This window comes from Podarcis cretensis, assembly GCF_951804945.1.
Source record: "Podarcis cretensis genome assembly, chromosome: 11".
Taxonomy (NCBI): Eukaryota; Metazoa; Chordata; class Lepidosauria; order Squamata; family Lacertidae; genus Podarcis; species Podarcis cretensis.
Genome location: NC_137180.1, coordinates 25,706,208 through 25,731,704, shown reverse-complemented (window position 1 = coordinate 25,731,704; position 25,497 = coordinate 25,706,208).

Sequence of the window (25,497 nt, the reverse complement as noted above, 5' to 3'; positions counted from 1 at the left end):
TCAATAAATCCTGTTCTAATGGACAGAGCCAAAAGTGAGGATTTGCTTAAATAACTGTATTTTATAGGATTAAACTTCTGCAATAAACAAGGAATCAAATGACTGTTAAGTTCAAGTTTTTTAGCCTTTCAGTAGCCTAGTGAATGCACTGAGAGAGCTATAGAGATACCACTGAATACACAGATATTTTCAGCAACATGTACTGGAAGACTTTGTAAAAATGATGGTCAAGTTAGAGAAGGCATTGTAACGATACGAGGCCAATTTCTTGGGCATGTTCCTGTCAATCAGGCTGCTGTTCTGGCAGGCAACAGGTATGAAAAATGCTTCTACCTCTCAATGTAGACTGACGTCAAAGTAAAGTTATAGCTCCTAGGCAAAATAAATCTGTTTAAATCATGATCAAACATTCTTAACCATCCAGATCCTTAATGGGAGTTTCGAATTAAGCAAACCTATAACTCACAAAATGGCAATAAAATTCATACTGCTATTAAGTGGAAAGCGGGAAAAACAAATGAGATGTAATCATTTGCATTAAGACAAAATTTACTAAAGGGGGGGAGAAAAGAACATATGAGGGCTGTGGTTAAGACTGATGCTTTGCAGCTCAGGACATTGGGCATAATATTATGTTTGAGGACTGGGAAAGGTTGTGGACCACTGGGCTGAACTTCACTGCATGTAATGCTCTGAAGGAAAATGTAATGAAAATGATATATAGATGGTACATGACCCCAGTTAAACTTGCCAAAATATACCATTTGTCTGATAATAAATGTTGGAAATGTAAAGAACATGAAGGAACATTCTTTCACCTCTGGTGGACCTGCCCTAGAGTGAAGGCCTTCTGGGAAATAATATACAATGAGTTGAAAAAGGTATTTAAGTATACCTTCACTAAGAAACCAGAGGCCTTCCTTCTGGGCATTGTCGGCCAGAAGGTGTTAAAGAAGGACCGAACATTTTTTATGTATGCAACAACGGCAGCAAGGATACTCATCGCTAAGAGCTGGAAAACGCAAGATCTACCCACACTGGAAGAGTGGCAGATGCAGCTGATGGACTATATGCAACTGGCCGAGATGACTGGTAGAATTCGAGACCTGGGAGAAGAGAGGGTTGAAGAAGACTGGAAGAAATTCAAGATTTACTTACAAAAGTATTGTAATTTGGTTGAATGCTAAGAAGGATGCTAGATCATAAATAATTGCCTACCGCTGAATTAGACTTTAATCTGACGTAAGTGAGATTGAGGATAATATAAAACTTTTGGAGAATTATTAGATTAAATTAAGTGAATGAGATTTAAGAATCTAAACAAGATGATAAATTGCTGGAAAAAGTCTATAATGATGTAAGTGGGAGCGGGAGACGTGAGGGAGTCCAAAGAAGCTTTGAAAATATGTTATGATACATGTTATATTGTTTATTATTTTTGCACCTTGTATTTAAAAAATCTCAATAAATATTTATAAAAAAAAAAAAGACTGATGCTTTGCGTTCTGGTAAAGGGGAATGACAGCATCTTCATGCAAGCTATTAAACACATTTTATGAGTTACAGTACCTATGGGCATGACCATGTGTTCTACTATTTAGGAAACCCACTACAGTTTTGGCCATATTTGGACATAATGCTAAACTGGGGTGAAGGGCCCACAACCACATGCTTCTCCCAGACAGATTTTATCCAGTGTTCTGTTTCCTCCTGACCACCAGTCCTCAGTGGTGAAGGAAAAAAGTTTTGATGTGTAACAGTAAAGGCTGCTGTTGAAGCTCTGTCTTCGGCAAGAAGATCTGCTCAAAGAAGATCAAAGCAGAGGGGGAAATGTCCCAGCAGACTTGTGTTTCTTGCAATTGTACAAAAAGTAGTCTATGCATTTTGCAACTGCACACATGGGGTTTTTGAAATGCAATTGTAGTTTTAGGTTAGAGGATTTACAGTGGCAGTGCTAGGAACACTTTATCTGGGAGTAAGTTCCACTGAACTCAATAGGGCTTCTTTCCAAGTAGACATTTATAGCCTTGCACTATAAATAGAGTATATGGTTGAGATGGGCGTTGACCTGATTTGCATTCTTACACTGCCATTACTGGATTCTTTTTGCCTTCTGCAGTGTCAGGACAAACAAAGGACTTGGGAGAGCTTTCCCTGCAAACTTTGTTATAAAAAGAGTCTACAGTGTGAATAAAATGAAAGGTTAAACTGGAGTGGAGTTTGTGCCTCTGTTTCCATGGGAAGCAGCTTTGTGTTACACCTTGTAGCTCTGGTCCTACCTACCAGCTCTGGGCTGGCTGGCTCCACTTACCACTGCAATGTGACCACCAATAGCTTTCCATGGGGTACTCAGCCTAAAAACAGTTCATCACCTAAGCAATCATTTGTTTAACTATGGTTTGCTGAAGAAGCCAGGCTCCTGCTCACTGATGATCAAGCTGCAGTTCTGTTCACTGAATGATGGCCTGTTGTCTCGCCCACTCCTACTCTGTGACTGATCATGGCTGATGTGCTTTAAAGCAGCTGAGCATTGGTGACTGGTCACAGCACTCCTGTTTGGCCAGCTGCAAAAAAATGAAAGGGGGAACTTGAATGGTCTCCTCCTCAGATTTTTACAGACACTTTCAGCATGCCCTGAGCAAAGCAGTCTTAAAGCTTATATTTGCTGGTCCTTTTTCTCCCAACTCTTCTGAAAAGTGCTTCCTGCTGTGGCCACTCTTTCAATAAAGCCACAAGGTGTGCACGCGCATGTTGAAGAACTAAAACTTTACTGGTGAACAAGCAGAAGAACATGTGTTAGCAATAACTTCGATCCTCAGGATAGAAAAAAAGGAAATGATGGATTGCCAGAACAGAGTTTAGTACAAAGTGAGTAGTGGATTGTGGTAGTGCTTGAGGAGGCACCTGTTGAACTGTTGGCATAGCTTGCTAGAAGCATTTAATCATGCAGTCTTGGTATAATGTAGGAATAGAAGAACCGAGATTCAATTCCTGGCATCTACAAGATAGATTGGGAATATGTTTGTCCCAAACACTGGAGATTCAGTGCTAGACAGTATAGACAATAACTGTGCTACATGGACCAATGGTTGTTTGTCTCAGTATAAGGGAGCTTTTTGTTTTCCTGGAATATTCAGTGGTAGCTCAGTGGTACAGCATCTTGTTGGCTATGTAGAAACCCCCATTTTCAACGTCTGCAACCCTGAAGTGCTCCTGTCAATCAGTGTAGACAATATGGAGCTAGACAAGTTCATGGTCTCACTCTGTATAAGGCAGATTCCTATATTCCTGTGTTTGTGTAGTCTCCCTATAGCATGCCTTTTGTACTGTCAAAGGAAAATCCCATGCCCCTTTCATGTGCCATTAAAAACAATAATTTTACAGACTATCTCTGCTTTTTTAAAAGCCATTGCAATCTGTGTTGTTGTCATCATTTTATGATAAATAATCAAAATATCTTCCATTTAGGTGCTGGTATTTATAAATAAAGATGTGAAGAGGAGACAGCACCTTTCAGCATTACATTTCCAAATCACTCTCATGTTGTTGGTTGATCCTCCTAAGTCGGAGAAGACTTCCAATTGTTCATATCTTCTACATAATGTGAATCTGGTAGAGCTAAGGTTGAAAGTCAACTGAGTGCTGTATTTTATGTGTTATGAATAAATGATGGAGCTTTGTGGAGATAAACTTTAATGCCTTTAGCTGTGTAATTGTCTGTGCCTCCTTTAAGTTGATGGCCATTTACTTTCTATAAAAAGGCTTTCTCAAGGATCAGAAAGATGTCATCTGTGGATTTTGTGTAAGGAACAGATCTCAGTTATCCATAATTACCTGATTATGGAATATTATTTGCCTGAAAGGTTAATCAGCATGGAAGTTTTCAACTTAGATTGCTTCTCTCTGTTCCATCCAATCAATTCCTTTGTAGAGGCATTATAGGATATAAAGGAGCAGCAAGCTAGTAATGCAGAAGTACAGAGTGCATATTGGCACACTTTTCTTTTAAATTTAGTTTTCAAAGAAACTGTGAGCAAGACAACATGTTATGCTCTCAAGGTGAGAGCAGCCCAGCTCTCCTTTTGAAATGTCGTCACCTAAAGGGCAGTAAAGTTGATAGTGATAGGTTCTGCACACAGAGGGGACTACAGGCCACTTTTCTCCATTTTGGGTTACATCTATCCTATCCACTCCATGCATTTAAAGCACACTCAACACATATTTAAAGCACATGCGTGTCCCCCTATATAATCTTGAGAACTGAAGTTTTCCAATTCACAATTGCGTGCCAAGGCCCCGTGAACCACACTTCCCTAGTGGAGAAATAAATACATGGACTAGTGGATTTTGGTTTATGGGTTCGAATAGGCCACAACTTTATTGGTTACAGATATGAGCAGTGTGGCTTAGGCACTGGATGAAGCCAGACTATATCTCGACTCACACCTGTCTGCAGGGAACCCATTTAAGGGTAAACCACCAGTAGGGGGAGCCCTATGACTTACATCAAATAGGGGCACCCCAAGGGGTTCCCGTTGGGGTCATGGCATGGCCCTAGCCCATGTCCAGGCATCAGACAGAATCCACACCCCTGAATCCCTTTAACAGGATACCCTTAACAGAAGGGGCAGGCAGAGGCCACAACCTCCCCTCCATCCAAACAAAGATTTACCCAGTGCCTAACCTTACAGAGTTGTGATGATTGCTACAATGTAGGTGAAAACAACATGGCTGGAACCAACTTGCGAAGCAGAAAAAAATCCTGCCCGGCCCCAAAAATATGGCGGCCGACATTTGCCCATAGCAAAGTCATGTCAAAGCAAAGCATAAAAAGAGGGTGGGTGGGTGGGAGATCCGTGAAGGACGTGAAAAGATGGTCCCCGGCTGCACCGTAGTTTAAATTTCCTGTGACCATGCCTCCCGTCCAGTGCCAGCAAGATGGCCAGGCAGCCAGCTCACTGCCAGGTTGATGCCTGGCCACAATGCCATCCAACAGAAAACGTAAGCGGACTTAACCATTGCAGTTTGCTGAGGATGCTGATTGTCATTAGGAGACCCTCTATTCTCTTCAGAGTGCTACAATTCCCAAAGTTCCCTGGGAAGAGGGCTCACTCTGTAAATTGTAGCTCTATGAAGGGGGAAAGATCTCCTCTTAGTACCCTTAACAAACTACAGCTCCCAGAATTTTTTTGGGTGGAGCTGTGACAGTTTAAAGTAGTATGATCCTGCTTTAAATGCACAATGCAGATGGGACATGATTCATTTTCTTAATAATGATATATGGTTGAACCTGATGATGGTGTGTCAAGGAAGAAGCATTTTTTTCCCTGCCTGAGTTTCACAGTTCCCTCAGAACCACCTCCCTCCTTCTATCTGGTCTACTGTCCTTCTTGAAGCTTTCCTTTGCATTATTTGTCATATGAGCTTTACCAAGTTGTATGCATGAAACCAAGGTTATATTCTGCATTTCTAAATAAATACCATTTTATTAAAATTTAGCTGACATATCTGTCCAACACCAATAGGTCCCCAAATATGGCAGCAGCAACAACAACCCCAAATTTACCTTCCCAACATCAAGCTGATTTCCCCAGGATTCCTCAAACTCCAGCTACAGGAGATACTTTTGCAAGGGATATTTTAAAGAAATCATTAAAAATATCAGGACAAATGATTTCATGTTTAATATATCTGTAAGAGTCTATGTATAAGAACAATTTGATCAGTATTCTTTTGAATCTATTATTTTTAAAAGGTGTTTGTGTGTATAGGAAATGATTTAATTCCCTATAAACATTAGATTTGACTGCCATTCAATGAGTGTTGGAAATGTACAGAACTAAAACAGTCAATCCTGGTATCTAATTGCCCACATTTATATGTTTTCAAAGCTGTCTCTTTCAGGTGTATCAAGCTGCTCTTCGAATTTTATGATTTGGGATACTGCATGTTAAACAGCATTGGTCTGATGCTAATAATTACTGCAATAGGAAATGAATGTCCAGGATCAGTTTTACTGGACATTTTATGGCACAAAATATTACAATATATTGAAGGTGTACGAGTGTTATGCTAGGGCCTCAGGCAAAGAACAGTGATAAAAGTGCACAGTATTGCATTTTAATCTTGTGTGAAGTCACCAAGGGGGCAAATCAAATCTATTTTAAGGGAACTCAGATTTGCTTCAGCTGTCACTGAAGACAATAGCTCTGCACTACAATATTCATAAATTCTTTGATTCTTCCTTAATGAGATCTTTTAAAAGAAAATCATAGTAATAAAGGGATGTGGCACAACAGGTCAACTTCTAGGAGTCTTTAGACATGAAATTTCTTCATTTCAGAACCAACCAAATCTCAGTCGCTCAGAAGAATCCCTGAAATATTTCAAAAAAACACATTCAGAGTCAACATGAAAGCTGCAATTCTGAAGTGAGTATCTTACTGAAAGCAAAGTATTTCACATTATGAAGTAAATTTAGCTACTCCACATCCTGGAAATAATCTCACATAAACATGCAGGAGGAAAACAGCTTCTAAAAAGTATAGCTTTGTTTTGTTTTTCCTTGACTGAGCACAAGAAAAAGCTTGTTCCTTGTGACTCTTTCATCTTCACTCATAAAAGAATCAAACTGAAAAACAAATTATAAAAATAAAATTATAAAGCACAACATTTCTACTTGCCGAAATCGCCTGTAAGGGTTAAAACCTCAGAAGGAAAGAAAAGAATCTTCTGTAACCAAGATACAAAGCTCTGATCAAACAAAACATGCTGTTAGGAGAAATAAACATTTCACCATGTTTTCCAGAAAACAGGAGGGCAGGCTGTTGCAAAGTTTTGAGAGCTAATTAAACACATAGTGGAACTTATCAGAAAATACAATCTTGTATATTACTGTGATATATATTAAATGATTTAATATGTGGCTTACACAGATAACGTTTTCTTAAAAAAAGAAAAATGTGTTTATGAGTTGTTAACTTACTAGTAATCAGCAGTTCGGGGCTGGAACAATATATTTTGCTGCTTTAGACAAAGGGTAAAATGGTGCCTCCATCATTCCATGAACAAAAATGGAAACTAATTTCAATACTGTCAGGAGGACATTGTCATGCATGTGCTGGCTTTGGAGATATAGGGCAGGCCACAGAGCACACCCAGCTCCATCCACTGTCTGTCCCTTAGTGGTTGCCACCTAAGACACCTGCCTCACTCTAGCTAATCTCTGCTCCATGCCCCATCACATTGGGCATCAGGGCATGTTTATGGCCCAGGGTCTGAAGCCACGGTCACCGTGGCACCTAAGGGAGAATGGGTGCTCTCACCCACATTGCTGAGTACATATAGAATGATGCAAGCAGTTCTCCCTCTACTTATTTTGCAATACAACTTTAAATTCAATCAATCATAAACTGAATGAATGAGTAAATGACTGGATGTTAACTCTGCTTAAATTGCTAAAAAATTCTTAATGGCTTTCTCAGACAGACAGTACCTTGGCTTTGAGAAACCAAAAGCTGAGCTACCTTCTCTTCCGTAGATGTTACCAATTGCAGGCCCAGTCGCAGTGTCATCCTCCCCCCGCTGATAGCTAGATAACTTGTGGCAGAACAGACTCGGGCAGAATTTCTAAATTGAAGATTTTAGCCCTACCACCTGTTGTTACACCCCTACTGCCCAGAAGCCCTGTGCCATGCCAAATAAGCATGGGGTGCCTTTTCCTGGCGGTGCTTTTGCCCTTAAATTACAGCAAAATATTGGGCAAAGTTCCCATGAGATCAGCTCATGGGAAAAAGCTGTCTCATGAGCCCTAGCTGAAGAGGGGAGGGGAAGGCCTATATAAGGCTGCTTCCCCTGGAACTCACAGACATTTTGTTGGAGAGCATTGTTTGCGAGGGTAACCTGCCCACTCATCCTCAGATTACTGCTGGGGTCACAAAACTAAGGCCCGTGGGCTGGATAAAGTCTGAGGAACTCATTTATCCAGCCCATGGTGAGCCCTGCCGCCCGCACTGCTGCCGCCTGCTCTTACCGGTGCTGCGCGGCTGCCTACTTCCAGATCGGAGGAGCACCAGAACTAGCTTGTGCGCATGCACAAGTGTTATCTACGCATGCGCATGCACAAGTGCAAGCGTTATTTCTGGTGCACATCCGGGTCGGAGGAGGCCCATGCACATGCACACAAGCTATTTCTAGTGCTCCTCCGAATCGGAGGTGCGCCAGAAATAGCGTGTGCACATGTGTATGGGCACGCGCTCCCCTGCCCTCCAGCCCGCCGCATGATCAGCACTGGAGACACCAGCCCAAGATGCGGTAAGTTTGCTGATCCCTGGATTAGAGCCTTCACTGAGCAATTTGGGGTCTCTGGTTAAAAGGGCTGGAAAGGATTCCCCCCCCCCCTTTCAACCTGATTGGCACTTGGTTGGAGGTTTTTTCCGCCTTTCCCTCTGTGAAATTATGGTTTTCCTTTGTTAGGCGGAAGAACTTTGTTTGTTTGAGGGCGGAAATGGCATTGGGTAGGGTCACCTTAGTGTGAGGGGTCCATAAGAGGCCTGAGGGGAGGATAGACCACGGTAAACCCAAGCGTGGGTTCGGTATCTGCCTGTTTGGAATTTGCACCCTGGTCCTCCAGTAAGACCTTGCATGCTTGACTTGCACCACGGCAAGGTTCAACACTAGCCGACTCCCGGTGTACAGATTTGGAGTGATCCAAGCCCAGTGGATCCATTCCATCAACATGGGGCTTGTGGAATGATGAACTGATCCTGGGACCCAATGCCGTGATAACCCTTGCCCTACCTGCTGCTGTCAATAGAGATTTGGCCTAATTTTATCCCATCACTGTTGAACAGTCTGGTTATTTTGCTGCTCTCATGGGTCACGTAATGCGCCTGCCTGGGCAAGCAGAATGCCCTGAAAGCAGTGCTTTAGTTGAACAAACTTGCTTGTTTTCGTGTAGTGAACTTTGACCAGTGGAGTTATTATGATTGTTCTGGAGTGCAAACATAGATACACTATATTATCAGTATGTGTCTTCCTTGGTAAGATTCAGCATAAACAATGATGCTGATCCAATTTATTTTCCATTGCAACTTGATTTCTAGGGAAATATATTTTCTGTCAAAAAATTCTAATTTCTGCATTCTTTCTCAGTGGTAAAATGAGCTGAAGTCCCTAGGAATCTGAAAGAAAACCAGCAATTTTACTCAATTGTCATTGATATGTTCTATTTTTAAATGTCACTTTCCCACTTCTCTCTCTGGTTACTTTCTCCAGTGACAATGGTTTTGATCTCAGAAATGAGATGGTACAGACATTTGAGGAAACAAAAACTAGAGATCTGATTGTGATTGATTGATTTTGTTCTTCCTGCATCTTTTACTGCTTATGTCTTGGATCAGGGTACTTCTGAGTTATAGAATCATTGTTTTAGGCAATAAACAACTACAGCACCAATTCAAAATGAACTTTCATAGTCAATTCTCAGGTTACTTGGGTTTAAAGGAGCAAGATTTCTAATTTCCATGTTGTGAGAACAAGTAATTTGTAACTTCAGACTTATTTTTTTAATGCCAAAACAGGTATCTAGAAGAAATGGTTGGCATCTGTTTGTCTTGGGAGATAATGAAAGAGTGTGCCTTTGGGGTAAAGTCAAACCATGTGAGAGCTACAGTGCCAGCTGTGGCTGGGGGGAGACATGTGTCTTTGTTTTTGTAGATGGGGCAGGTGAAGGCATCCAGTTGTGCTGCTAAAGGTACACCATAGGCTGCATTTAAAAAATGTATTTCCACTAAAATAAATATACATATAAAACACAATTTGCAATCTTGTTATTTATTGCCAGTTTTACTTTCCCAGCATTAAGGAAAGGATTTCCGCGGTAAATCTACCAGCTGATAAAAGGTAAAGGTAAAGGTACCCCTGCCCGTACGGGCCAGTCTTGACAGACTCTGGGGTTGTGCGCCCATCTCACTTAAGAGGCCAGGGGCCAGCGCTGTCCGGAGACACTTCCGGGTCACGTGGCAGCGTGACATCGCTGCTCTGGCCAGAGCCAGAGCCAGAGCCAGAGCCAGAGCCGCACACGGAAACGCCGTTTACCTTCCCGCTGGTAAGCGGTCCCTATTTATCTACTTGCACATCTTCCTAATTTGTGCATAGTGTGAACAATGAAAAATTGTTTGCAATAAAGCTATGTAATGCAAATGCTCCTTACTGCATATATGTTTTTGTTCATGCTAACTGTGAGAAGGGCTGCTGCCTGATAAATAATAATAATAATAATAATAATAATAATAATAATAATAATAATTTATTTATACCCTGCCCATCTGGCTGGGTTTCCCCAGCCACTCTGGGCAGCTTCCAACAAAAGATTAAAAATACAATAAAGCATCAGACATTAAAAACTTCCCTAAACAGGGCTGCCTTCAGATGTCTTCAAAAAGTCAGGTAGTTTTTATTTCCTTGACATCTGATGGGAGGGCATTTCACAGGTCATAGAATCATAGAGTTGGAAGAGACCACAAGGGCCATCGAGTCCAACCCCCTGCCAAGCAGGAAACACCATCAGAGCACTCCTGACATATGGTTGTCAAGCCTCTGCTTAAAGACCTCCAAAGAAGGAGCCTCCACCACACTCCTTGGCAGCAAATTCCACTGTCGAACAGCTCTTACTGTCAGGAAGTTCTTCCTAATGTTTAGGTGGAATCTTCTTTCTTGTAGTTTGGAACCATTGCTCCGTGTCCGCTTCTCTGGAGCAGCAAAAAACAACCTTTCTCCCTCTTCTATGTGACATCCTTTTATATATTTGAACATGGCTATCATATCACCCCTTAACCTCCTCTTCTCCAGGCTAAACATGCCCAGCTCCCTTAGCCATTCCTCATAAGGCATCGTTTCCAGGCCTTTGACCATTTTGGTTGCCCTCCTCTGGACACGTTCCAGTTTGTCAGTGTCCTTCTTGAACTGTGGTACCCAGAACTGGACACAGTACTCCAGGTGAGGTCTGAGCAGAGCAGAATACAGTGGCACTATTACTTCCCTTGATCTAGATGCTATACTCCTATTGATGCAGCCCAGAATTGCATTGGCTTTTTTAGCTGCCGCGTCACACTGTTGGCTCATGTCAAGTTTGTGGTCAACCAAGACTCCTAGATCCTTTTTACATGTACTGCTCTCAAGCCAGGTGTCACCCATCTTGTATTTGTGCCTCTCATTTTTTTTTTTTGCCCAAGTGCAATACTTTACATTTCTCCCTGTTAAAATTCATCTTGTTTGTTTGGGCCCAGTTCTCTAATCTGTCAAGGTCATTTTGAAGTGTGATCCTGTCCTCTGGGGTGTTAGCCACCCCTCCCAGTTTGGTGTCATCTGCAAATTTGATCAGGATGCCCTTGAGTGCATCATCCAAGTTGTTGATAAAGATGTTGAATAAGACCAGGCCCAAGACAGAACCCTGTGGCACCCCACTAGACACTCTTCTCCAGGATGAAGAGGAACCATTGATGAGCACCCTTTGGGTTCGGTCAGTCAGCCAGTTACAAATCCACTGAGTGGTAGCATAGTCAAGTCCACATTTTACCAGCTTCTTTACAAGAATATCATGGGGCACCTTGTCAAATGCCTTGCTGAAATCAAGGTAGGCTACATCCACTGCGTTCCCTTCATCTACCAGGCTTGTAATTCTGTCAAAAAACGAGATCAGGTTAGTCTGACATGACTTATTTTTCAGAAATCCATGCTGACTATTGGTGATCACAGCATTCTTTTCTAGGTGCTCACAGACTGTTTGCTTAAAGATCTGCTCCAGAATCTTCCCTGGTATTGATGTCAGACTGACTGGGCGGTAATTATTTGGGTCATCTCTTTTCCCCTTTTTGAAAATAGGGACAACATTTGCCCTCATCCAGTCTGCCGGGACTTCGCCTGTTCTCCAGGAATTCTCAGAGATGACTGCCAGTGGTTCTGAGATCACATCTGCCAGTTCTTTTAATACTCTTGGATGCAGTTCATCTGGCCCTGGAGACTTGAATACATCTAAACTAGCCAAGTATTCTTGTACTATCTCCTTAGTTATTCTGGGCTGTGTTTCCTCTGCTGAATCATTTGCTCCAAATTCTTCAGGTCGGGCATTGTTTTCTTTATCGGAGAAGACTGAGGCAAAGAAGGCATTGAGGAGTTCAGCCCTTTCTGTGTCCCCTGTTTGCATTTCACCATCTTCTCCTCTGAGTGACCCCACTGTTTCTTTGTTCTTCCTTTTGCTACGAACATATCCATAAAAGCCTTTTTTGTTGCCTGGCTTCTTTAGGCACCTTCCATGTTCCCATCTCATTGGTATTGCCTGAAGTTGTGCTTTTACTATCTCCCTCTTAACAAACTCCCAGCCATCATGAACTCTCTTTCCATTTTAGTATTACTGTCCATGGGATCTCACCCAGCACTTCCCTAAGTTTTATGAAGTCGGCTTTCTTAAAGTCAAGAAATTGAGACCTAGTATGCTTGGCTGCTCCTTTCCGCTGTATAGTAAACTTCAGAAGAGCATGATCACTCGCGCCTAATGATCCTTCCACTTCTACCCCACTAACCAGGTCATCAACATTGGTTAGGACCAGATCTAAAATGGCTGTTCCTCTTGTTGCTTCTCCCACTTTCTGGACAATGAAGTTGTCTGCAAGGCCAGTGAGGAATCTGTTTGACCTTATGCTCTTGGCTGAGTTTGACATCCAACAAATATCCGGGTAATTGAAGTCCCCCATTACTACTATCTCCCTTCCTTTTGCATGCTTGGCCATCTGTTCCAGGAAGGCATCATCTATGTCCTCCGTTTGGCTTGGGGATCTATAGTAAACTCCCACAATGAGGTCACTGTTATTCTTCTTTCCCTTAATTTTGACCCAAATGCTCTCACTTTGGCTTTGAGGTTCTAAATCTTAGATCTCTTCACAGGTATACACATCCCTGACATATAACACCACTCCTCCTCCTTTCTTGTCTGGTCTTTTTCTCTGAAATAGATTGTATACCTCCATTATTACATTCCAATCGTGGGACTTATCCCACCAGATTTCAGTGATGCCTATTATGTTTGCTGTACCAAGAGCTCAAGCTCATCTTGTTTATTTCCCATGCTTTGCGCATTAGTGTACAGACATTGAAGTCCATTAATCATTCCCCCGTGTCTCTTATTTAAGGATTTTTTCCTCCCACCACTAGGTCTGCGTGCTGTTTGCTCCATTTGGTCTATGACATTTGGATGATCATCTTCATCAATTGATAGACTCCTACCTTCAGGAGCACTGTCTCCCTCCCCCACATTAGTCAGTTTAAAGCCCTCCTGATGAGGTTTCTGAGATTTTTGGCAAAAACATTCCTCCCAACCGTTGTGAGGTGCAGCCCATCGCTTGCCAGAAGTCCATCTTCAAGAAACTGCAGTCCGTGATCTAAGAATCCAAACCGTTCCTGTTTGACCATTTGCGAAGCCAGCTGTTCACTTCCACTATTTTTCCCTCTCTCCCTGGGCCACGTCGTTCAACTGGGAGGACAGATGAGATGACAATTCGTGCATTTAATTGCTTCAATTTCCTGCCCAGAGCCTCGTAGTCTCTTTTGATCTTCTGGAGGCTATTGCTTGCAGTGTCATTGGTTCCCACATGAACCAAGAGGAAGGGGTATTTGTCAGTGGGTTTTATGATTCCTTGCAGTCGTTCAGTTACATCTTGGATCTTAGCCCCGGGGAGACAGCACACTTCCCGAGACATCTTGTCAGGCCCACAGATCACTGCTTCTGTTCCCTTCAGTTGGGAATCCCCTATCACCACTAGACGCCTCCTCTTAGGTTTGGTCGGGGTTCTTCCGTGAGCTGTCCGTTCCAAGGACGCCTGCACATTCCCTGAGGACTGACTTTGCTGCTCGTCTTCATATACCTGATCGACTGTAAAGAGGGAGAGATCCTCAAATGGAGTCTGCTCTTCGTCTTCCATGCTAGGGGAGAGGACCTCAAAGCGATTGTGTATTTCTAAACAATCAGAGCGAACCCTGGGCCTCCTACTTCTTTGAGTCACGTTTCTCCATATATCTGGCTCCTGTGTTAGTGAACTAGCCTCCTTCTCAAGGGAGTCCCCTGTCTCCTCCTTGGTGGAGACAGTGTGCTCTGTTGCTACCAAGAAGAGCTCCAGCTCTCTAATTCTTTGGAGCGTAGCTACACGTTCCTCCAGTTGCTGGACTTTGTCTTCTAAGAGGGCAATCAACATGCAATTGCTGCAGGTAAAGCTGCCTGCAACCTTTGGCAAGATGGCAAACATTGCGCAGGAACCGCAGGCGACTGCAGCTGTTCCCTCACCCTCCATCTTGAGAACGTGTCATTGGGGGTGGCTACAGCAGTCCTCCATCATAAAAAGCGTGAAGACAGGACAAATAACTCCCCCCCAAAAGAACCTAGGTCTCCCCCAACAAACGTTTGAGACTAGCTCCCCTAAATCTAAAAGATGGATCAAACTGCGCACGCCACTAGGCGCGCACCGCTGCCCTGCAAGCTCTGATAAGCTCCTCCCACAGCTAATCACCTGCCTCCCACGGCTATTCACCTGCCTCAACAGAAACCCTGCCCCCTCTGACCCTTCCACAGGGAGAGCAGCTAATCAGCCACAAAGAAACACACACACCAGAAAACCCTTTTTGCTCCTTCAGCTGCTGCCCTGCAAGCTCGGGTGCCACTATCGAGAAGGCCCTCTGCCTGGCTCCCTGTACCCTCGCTTCTCACAGTGAGGAAACTGCCAGAAGGCCCTCAGTGCTGGACCTCAGTGTCCAGGCTGAATGATGGGGGTGCAAAAGCTCCTTCAGGTATACTGGGCCGAGGCCCTTTAGGGCTTTAAAGGTCAGCACAAACAGTTTGAATTGTGCCCAGAAACGTACTGGGAGCCAATGTAGTTCTTTCAAGACCAGTGTTATGAGGTCTCGGCGGCCACTCCCAGTCACCAATCTAGCTGCTGCATTCTGAATTAGTTGTAGTTTCTGGGTCACCCTCAAAGTGACCGCATGTAGAGTGCATTGCAGTAGTCCAAGTGAGAGATAAGCAGAGCATGCACCATTTTGTTGAGACAGTCTGCGGGCAGGTAGGGTCTCAGCCTGCTGTTTGATTAGCTGGGATGGGTGATAATAGTACCCATGGATTACCCTCTTCATTTGACATGGTCTTCCACTTTCTCATCATTTTGTCAGTGGGTTCAGCCAGTCTCCTACTGGAGGCCAAGTCAGGATGTTTTGGGTGGTCTCACAATTGGCCTTAGGGCTCATAATTCTTTTGGTCAACTCACACTGCTCCAATGTCCAGACGTGTTGACACAATTCAGTTCAGTTTTGATCAGTTATTGATGCAGTGCCTGGAACTAGCATGGTGTCACCCAAATAGAGGAATCATGGGGTGCTTTTCCTAGTGATTTCCTCCAGTATGGAGTGTGTCACTAATTGACCGGAAATTGGGACCATATTGACCCAAACATAAATAACTGGTAGGCATGTTTTTCAGAGCTAAGTGGCTCCAAAGAAAATGAGGGTGGGTGGCAAAATGATGAACGCATTAGTTTCAAATGGCTACGGTTAAATAGAACAAGCTTATGTCTAGAAGCTCAGAATATGTTGACAAATTATGCTAAGATTTTGTTTTAGTTGAAAGTGGGTCATTGATAAATTCACTAAGTTTGTAGAATATATTTGATGACTGAATGTGGAATGTATTGTATTATCAATTTTCAGTATTGTTGGAGGTTTTAGCCATGCATTACCGGTATATCTAGTGATAGCAGTAAACTGTCATTTGTTTGGGCTCATCCTATAAGGCATACATTGAGCTATCCACCCCCGCCAGTCTTCCCTCTTTCAAAACTAATTACAATGTTATGAAAACAGGAAAACTGTCTATTATGACATAAGCATTCAAGGACTAAATTCAGCTTCTAGTCCATGAAAGTTTATGCCATAATAAATGTGTTAGTGTTTAAGGCACTGAGAGATTCTTTGTTGTTTTAGCTGTAACAAACTAACACAGTCCTCGGGGAGATTTTGAAAATACCATTGTTTTGGTGCAACAGGACCTAACTGTGTGAATATTTTAGTGTGATGTAAATGTGACAAACACTAAATGTCAGGGTCTATGGGGAATGTGCAGCAGATTAGCCAAAATCATGGCAGAATTTGAATAATTCAACATACATTTTTGAGAAGAATCCACAATATTTGAGTTTAATGTGTTTTCTCTGTTTTCCATATTTTTAAAGCAAATTTCAGCAGTGTCTAGTCTTATTCAGGTCATTTCCTTCAGATAATATCAGATGCCATTTTGTAAGAAAAGCAAATTAAAATGAACACAAATCTTTATCATAATTCTCCCTAAGGATTTTGCCCTTTGTGTTGCTCTATTATTAAAAAATAATAATAATACTGGGCCTCTCAGTATATGCTGAACATTGGCATTTGCTAAAAGTTAACCGCTGGCTTGAAGTCTTTAATGATGTATGGACTTAATGTGTTTACAGTGGGGAAATATGCATCCATTTTCATGATGAGCAATGATTTTATGTCAAATTCACATTGTCTGTGAAATAGATGTTTCACATTATTATTTATTCCTATGAAGTGACTGTCAATATATGACAGGCTCCATTTCCAGTGTCATCGCTTAAGCAATAATTGGTAAGGGATAGCATTGTTAAAGCGCATATATATATATATATATATATATATACACACACACACACACATATATAATTTTTGACACATTTTGATTGACTGATTTTTTAGATTCTTCAGAACAATTTGAAAAATTCAGCCCTCTACAGCATATTCAGGAAAAAAAATGTTTCCTCAAGTTTCCCACCCATGCATTTTGGGCAGAATGGTGAATATAATTTGAATATAATTGAATATAATTTTAATATTGTTGAAGAAAGTAATGGGCTTGGCTCCTACTCCTCTCTTAGCCCATTGCTTCTATCAGTTGCTAATATGAACTAACAACAGTTTCATTCACCATTAAAGGAAGCCAACATTTCTCAGAAGTGTTTTTTTAAAAAAAATAATAGAAAAACTGGAGAATTTCCCCTTGTCTCCAGAACATTCAGCAGGCACAAGTAGTGTGGGGAATTTGGGGAGGCTGTCTTTTCTTGACTTTAATTAACAGGCCTTTCCAGATCTCTGAGTGTAGGAGATTTCTTTTCCATGCAGTAGAGGGAATAGGGTGCTTTCCCCACTAAGTTGTGTTCCCAAGGAAACATAGTCATCAGAAGAATAGAAGGGTACATTTTAGCATCCCAGAGGTAGAAGTGAGCAATTGAAACACTTTCTGTGAAGTTTTCACCCCCATACTTCCACCACAACTGGCCTGTCTACTATGGCAGCCAAGATATGACCTGTGTTACTAGGCTCATAACAGAGACATATTCTGACTCTCAACTGGCAGACCATTAGTATCTGACTTTATGCTTCCATTGCAATGGGGTTTCATGATTCTGGAGTAAGGAGTTGAACAAATAGAGGTTTCTTGTAGCATATTTATTCTGCAGAAGGATGGAACCATGAATCCCCTTATTGGACTTTTTACAACTTGAACCACATTTGGAAAAATGGGGGCACATCTATCATACTTCTCTGATCACAGGGAGGTTTTAACATGTATTGTGTCAGTCTTTGGACTCAAGGCCTGATTTGCTACTTGCAACATTCTAGGCACTTAACAGTAAATTCTCATGCATAATCACACAAAAGTAAGTTCCACTGTGATCAGTGGGGATCACTCCTAGGAAGGTGTACATGGAATTGCAGCCTTAATCCGTTCCCAGTGCAATCCTAAACAGATACTGTCAGGGAACTGCCATCGGAGCCAGAGGAGGAGGGAGGGCTCCAGAGGGATGCTGGAGAGCGTCCCAGGAGGGAAAGAAGCAGCCCATTTGTGGGGGAAGGAAATCAGCGTAGCACCAGTGGAGAAGGGGGGCAGATGGGGGAATCGGTGAGGAGGCTCCATGACTCCTCGCTGGAGACCGGTGGGGAGAGCACGGGTCCTCCACTGCCCACACCCTCCCTGCGCAGAAGACCTCCGCGCAGGGAGAGTAGGCGGAGACTTGGAGTCAAAGAACTTCTTTGCTGGAAGAAGTTCAAGAAATGCCCACTGACGGATTCTGCCAGCGATTGAGACAGCCACGGATGGGTTCCGGACAGAAAGGGTTCACCCAGGTGACTCAGCCAGGTGTGGCGACGACTTACGCACGAGCAACCCCTAGAACCATTACAGATACCTTGTGCTTCTAGAGGATAAGGCTGGATATCTGCCGGGCTCTGTCAGCTTCTACCGCTGAGAAGGGCTCAACCTCTGCTGCGGGTTATCCCACTGGCTGTTAGCTGTTGAAAAGCCACACAATGGGGTGTTGTGGAGTTGGACACTAGTGCTTGGGGATTACTCAGATCTCCTGTGGGACCTGATCCTTCATCCTTCAGTTGTAACACACTAGTGGCTGGTGCTAACTGGCAGAGCTTAAGATGAGTTTATGAATCTACCACGGTGTTGCTTTCTGGGCAGGGCTTGGATTTCTCTCTCTCTCTCTCTCTCTCTCTCTGTGTGTGTGTGTGTGTGTGTGTGCGTGTGACCTTCCTATGATGTTGCAGATATCAACAGATACCAACAAAAACTACTTATTTTGGAAACAATATATAGCTATTCCTATGCCAATGCAATAGCAATGCAACTCATAGATTTAGACATGAACTGCATTCAAGGGACAGGTTGGAATCAGGGTCAAGCTGTTGAATTCTGAAAATGGAAAGCGTTTTGAAAATACTCCATAATCCAATATCCACTAAGTAACCTGACCTGCCTCTAGTTGTTTTGTGGGGTTTTTTAGATTTGTGAAAGAAATTCACCTGGAACGAAAAATCCCACTTAGTAATTCTTGTCAGAGAGCAGGGGTGAAATAAATGGGTCCTCAAAAGTCTGTTTAGGTCTGTATGTTTGGCAACAGCAGATTTCAATAACTTTCGGAAGCAATCTTCCATTGTCTGAACAAGCTGTCAGGCTGATCGGCATTGAATAAGCATGTTTACCTGTGATTTTTCACAGGAAAACGTATCATTTGAAAGGAAAATGAGGATCCATGAGTCATGAAAAGGATTATTACTGTTCAAATAGTGTATCATAGGAATGGATCATCTAACTGGCAAGTTATTTTCTGCTTTCCGGACTGAGGAAAGGAGGTGATTTTCTATTATGAACAGCAGAGTCTACATCATACTTAAGGAAGTGTCATGGCCAAGAAATATGTCAAGATATTTACAGGAATCTTACTATTTTTGAGTTGGTACAGGCCCTATTTCACCTCAAGAAAAAGTTTCTTTGACTTTTTACTATATAATTTTGAAGTAAAAGTACCTTGGTTTTGGGTGAGGGACTATAGCTAAAGTGATAACGTATCTGCTTTGCATGCAGAACGTTTCCAGTTCAATCCCTGGTATCTCCAGGCAGGACTTGGAGACACCCTTGTCTGAAATTCTGGAAAGCTCGTGCCAATCAATATATAGAGAGATATTGAGAGCCAGTGTGGTGTAGTGATTAGGAGCGGTAGACTCGTAATCTGGTGAACCGGGTTCGTGTCTCCGCTCCTCCACATGCAGCTGCTGGGGGACCTTGGGCTAGTCACACTTCTCTGAAGTCTCTCAGCCCCACTCACCTCACAGAGTGTTTGTTGTGGGGGAGGAAGGGAAAGGAGAATGTTAGCCACTTTGAGACTCCTTCAGGTAGTGATAAAGTGGGATATCAAATCCAAACTCTTCTAGTCAGTACTGAGGTGGATGGGCCAATAGTCTGACTTGGTGCAAGGCAGCTGATTATGTTTTTAGCTTTGGCAGAAAACTGAAGGTTTCCCTATTTGCTTAAACACATGCTTCTGTAAGCTGCATATTCATTAGAGAGTCAGGTAGGTAGCTATGTTGGTATGACGCAGTCAAAATAAATTTTAAAAATTTAAAAATTGTCCAGCAGCACCTTAGAGGCCAACTTTGTTCTGGGTATAAGAACAAATGGAAACTTATACCCAGAACAAACTTAGTTGGTCTCTAAGATGCTACTGGACATTTTTTAAAATTTATTAGAGAAGATATAGTTGGAAGTATAGAATAAACATTCATCTCATTTCCCCTACAGTATATTTTCAATGTTATGACTGATTATGACTACTTGTAAGCTGTAATGAAACAGCAACAACAACAACAACAACAACATGAAGAAATGGAACACTTGAAGCCTTTATTTTAATTGCTCCCTCCTAAGATATAATTAACTTGCTGGTGTGAATTTTGTTTACCGAGAATTTAAGTTTAGCATTTCAAAAATGAACATTGGAGGATAGCATTAAAAGTTGCTCCTTTCTCCATTTTGAGACCCTCTGAGTGCTACAATTGCTCTCTAGGATTTGATGCTCCTAACACTTTTATCTTGAAAACTTACCTTGAAAAAGCAGGAAAAAAACAATGCAAATTAGGATTGCTCATTTTGTTCCAGACAGTGTTTTTGTGTCTTGAACAACTGCATGGCTGGGACAAGCCTTCCCTGTCTTGCAAATGTTGAAGGGCAGAACATACTGTATGTCATAAAGAACCAGCAAACGTAACAAAAATAGATTACTGAAGTTGTGAGAGGCAGCTCCCTGCTTGCGTTCTGTTAATGTGGATAAAGGCAAAATATTCCTGTGTCCATATCCAAAGAAAGGGGAAACAGCACCACTTTATACAAACCAATATGAATAAATTTGAAGTCTCACACACCCCTGATTTGGAAGGGAAGCAAAACTGACCTCTATGTTCAATCTTATTAAGACAGTCCATTCCATACACCCTGTAGTCCTTAGAAAAACTACTAGGCTTTGGAATTGGAAGGTGGGATAGACTGCTCTGTTTCTTCTTCTTCTTCTTCCTCCTCCTCCTCCTCCTCCTCCACCTCTTCTTCTCTCTTTCTGCTTTCATTGGACAATAATCAGGAGCCAATTAAAGAGGAAGGGGGATGCTGAGGGTGGGAAAGAAGATGAAAGCGATTTTGAGAGAAGAGGATTTGGGTGGGAAGGAGTAGAATCCTATTCTGGTTCAGGTTAAAAAATAATTCAGCGAAAGTATCATAACCCTTGCCATCTAGTACTATGAGCCTCTGAGATTCTTATTTCCAAGCCCAGAAAGATGAGTGTCAGCAACATTGTCAGATTCCAAGTTCTGTTATTTCAGTTCTTACCACCCCAAAGGGAGTTAAGATGTGATCTTTCTTGCTATAGTCCAAGTGTCAAAAAGCCATTTAAAGTCTAGGAAGTTCAAAAGGGTTGTTGTACACACTCTTCTGCCCACCTGTCTCCCCACTGAAATTGTGCAGGAGAAGAAAGCGATTTCAAAACAAAAACACCACAGTACTTAAAATATGAAAACTCAAAGGATAATTTTAATGGAATTGTATGATCTGTTATCCCAAGGGGAATAGCACTGGGTCTGGATATTGCTGTCCAGTATTTGTCCAAACACTGAACTTTTCTGGAAACAGTCATAGTTTTTGTTAAACTGGAAACAATTTACCAAGTTTTGTCCAGAAAGATCTGCTAGCACTTTAATTTCAAACTCCTTTGGTATAATTTATGAAGAGTATTTGAGTTAGGCACTTCTCTGCCTCCTGTTCCATTCAAATCATTTTCTTCTTCTTTGTAACATTTCTATTTCTTGTCTTCTTCTTTTTTAAAAAAAAATGAGATAAAAGACAAATATTAGAAATCTTGCAGACGTCTTGATGCCATAAAATAGGCATCAATTTTAGTTTGACAGAATTATCACAAACTTAGTTCAACAGAGAATGTGTCTTGTGGGGTATAGATTGGAGAATAGCCAGTGCACCCTTAATATTAACAAATCCCGCTTCCAGAGTACCAAAGAAAAATGGGCAGATTCTACAACAGATTGTGCTGTAATATATTTTGAATAATTACTGCTAGGGATGAGGGAAATATCCATGTCTTGAAGGGGCCTGTTCACTGTAGTTCTTCTTCATATGTTTAAGCTCTAATTGAACAGTCACAGGTTGTACTTTTCATTTTTCATTGCCATAATAATTCCTACTTTGTGCAAGTTTCTAAACTGCTATGCACAAAGTAAGAGAGAGAAGAGAGAAGCAGATACTTTATGACAAATAGACACAAGCTAAATTAAGTTTTTCCCTTCCTTTGCATGATTAACAAGAAACTAGAGCCTCTATATTATCAGCATCTCATTCATCTTTCAGAATTTTGCCTATGACACTGGGATTTGCCTTTATTGACTATATAGTAAACTTAAACCAAGAATATCAGACTGTTCAGGAGATAAAGCTTTGAATGTTCTTAAAAATAATAATTCCTCCTGATACTTCCAAAGTCTGTGTCATTTTATACATGTTTTATCATTCTTTTCATCAACGGCAATGATCAAAATGGGCCATTGTCCTTTTGTCTAATTACATTTTCACTTGGATTTACCAGGAAAAAATTATATTGACTTATAGCTATGCTGGGATTACTTTTCTTCAAACACTCATTACACACTTCGTGTTAATTATGAAAATGTACAAGGGGAAAGAAAGGGAGGGGCGAAGTGAACATGGCCACATTTGGGAAATGAGTCATAAATCTGCCTGACAAGTTTGTTCGTTTGAAACCTGCAGCTTCCAAGGAATTTGCTAGTCTCACAATTTGAACCTCAGTCAAAAGGAAGTCATTGTTCAGGTCAGGTTCTCCTCCAGTTAGGCATTATGAAGCTCATAATAGGTTCTTTGGGGACTAGGTCCATGGTTAGTATACCCACACATTCATTCTTCAATTTCTGAATGCTTTGAAAGTGCTTCTCTCAATGCTTTCATTATTAGTGCATGAAGTTCCTTTAGTCAGCCAGAGCTCTCCCCATATCCTCACTCTTCTTTTGTCAGAGAGTAGCACAATTCCATTTTCTCATTTTCTTGGGAGTATATTATTTTCGGCACTGTCTCCCCCGCCTCATCCATCCAGATTGCTCTTCATGATTAACATAACAGACAGAGCCTGGCTCAGTGGTAAGAATAAGTATACCAGGCAAATAAAATCACCCGACTCTAGCAGTTTTAATTGTTCAGCGGGTTCTTGGGTTCTAGCAAACTGTTCACTCTGCAGCTGTCTAAAATGAAAGATGTTCCATTGGCTGAAGGAAAGCAGCTTCTCAGGAGCTTTGAAGTGCATCACATTCATTTACTTTAGATGCTAATTGTTAACAAAAATATATGTATATTGATCAGGAAAAGTTGCTGACATACAGCTGACCTCAACTGTAAGTGCTCTCTCTCTCTCTTTCAATTAACCCAGCTTCCATATGTGATTGTTCCTTTAAAATTCCAAAGTATCAACTATGATAAATCAGAATTCATTTTGCTTAAGGAAAATATTGCCAGATAGCAACTGCCACTTAGGAAATTAAATTTAATTTCCCTTTGAGACTAATTAGCTGTTAGCATCTCAGCTCTCTTTATGCATGTAATTAATGTTTCTCATCAAATGTTTCTTCGCTGGATCTGAGGAAGATACGGTGGGCTTTGCCATCCAATATTATTCTTTGCTTTCATGGAAAACTTTACTGGAAATAAATTGTTTGCTGTGTTATATGCCCAGGAGTTTTCAATGTAAATGCAAGATAATGCTAGACCAATAAATAAACGAAAAACCATCCAGCATCTGTATCACCAGGGTTTCCATGTTTGGACCCTGGAATCACAGAATCATCAAATTGTAGAGTTGGAAGGGACCCTGAGCGTCATCTAGTCGTACTCCCTGCAACGCAGGACTCTCAACTAAAGCATTGAATTAGTAGCATTTTAAAGATCAGAACAAGATTGGGAAACTGTTGCCAGGCAAGAAGATAGAGTGGTAAGAAAGCTTTCGAAGTGCTGGCTCTTCAGTGTGCAGTCAGGTCACACACTGCATTACTTAAGCATGAAAAGGCTCATATCATGATGATTAAAGCTTATGCACATTGAAATGGTGCATAAACCCTACAGAGTTATCAGTGCTATAAAGATCGATTTGCTTCTGGGCTTAGTTCTTCTTCTGCCTTTTCTTTTCCAAAGCCTTTGTTATTATTAGAAAAAGCATATTTCATTTCCAGTTAAATAAATGAGTACAGTGCAACCTCATCAATCCAGTTGCTGTGGGAGCAAATGAGGGGCCACTAATGATTCATGACGGCCTTATAAGAGGGTTGAAATTCTGCCAGTTGCAGGTCTTGGTGAACTGATGCAGGTGAAAAGCACTTTCATTTCCAGGTCTTGGAAGGGTCCTCAATAAAGGACCCCCAACAGATGGTTCTATTGCTTGTCGCACATTTTGAAGAAGCCTGTGGACCAATGTGGCAGCTCCAGGCTTTTTAATTGTGCTAATGGCTTCTTGTTTTCCTCTGCCTTCTTAATATGCTTCCCTCAGGTAAGGAGACAAGCAAGAAGTAACTCTGCTGAGATTTATTCATGCCGGTTCTGCAACCTTGTTGCACCTAACAACCATAATTCAGTGCAGAGAAAGCCTGGTGTGCTTTTAAGACCTATTGCTTTTGAAAGGTTTGAAGTGTGGATAATTGTGTGTCGGACAGATGGTGGTCAATGGGCCATACTCCAGTGAGCAGGTCTTCAGATCTGGAATACAGTCCCTTAAAAGCTTCAGGTGGTTGATGTCTGATGAATGAGTATAGCAGAACAAATGCATATGCTGTTCTTTGAAGACTCCTGAACTCCTGAATACAATTTCAGCACATTCATTGCTGTCATACTGTTTTTACACTTTCACCTACAACTTCAATTTCTTCTGTATGAATCAGAAAAAACTGGAGTACTAGGCTTTGGGGTGGTTTGTTTTTCCCCCCTGCAAAAACATATAGGTTGTCTTTATGCAATTTTAGGCTGCTTATATTGTGAACTAGCTATTCCCTCATGGTGGTTAGTGCTGCTGCCATGAACTTCCATAGTCTATATGAGCCCATAGCAGAAAGTATGGAAGTATAGTGCAAAGTATTTGGTTTGATTCTTAACGTGGCTGCAAAGAGATGCACCAGTTCTAGACCTCCATTACTGGTTCTACAAACACTATAGAAATGGAAGATCAGCTGCAGTCCTAAGCAAACTCCATCTCGATTTGATTTTAGAATTGTACTGACTTTCAATATGGCAAGCCACTTTGAGAATCGTTTGACTTGCTGGCGGCTGATAAATGTAAGGGAATTTCACACATACCTGCACTTGTTTAAATTTGAAACTCATAAAATCTTTGTGATCTACAGGACTGGGATGACGACAATGAATATACCTTTAGAACAAATTCTTTTGCTGGTTACAAAGTTGTGATTAGTCATTCTGAGCCTTTTGGTGAGCTAGGAATTTAAGACTGCAGTCTGATGCACCCGGAACTGATGAGACTTCCTTCTGAGTAAACTATGCACAGTATTGCA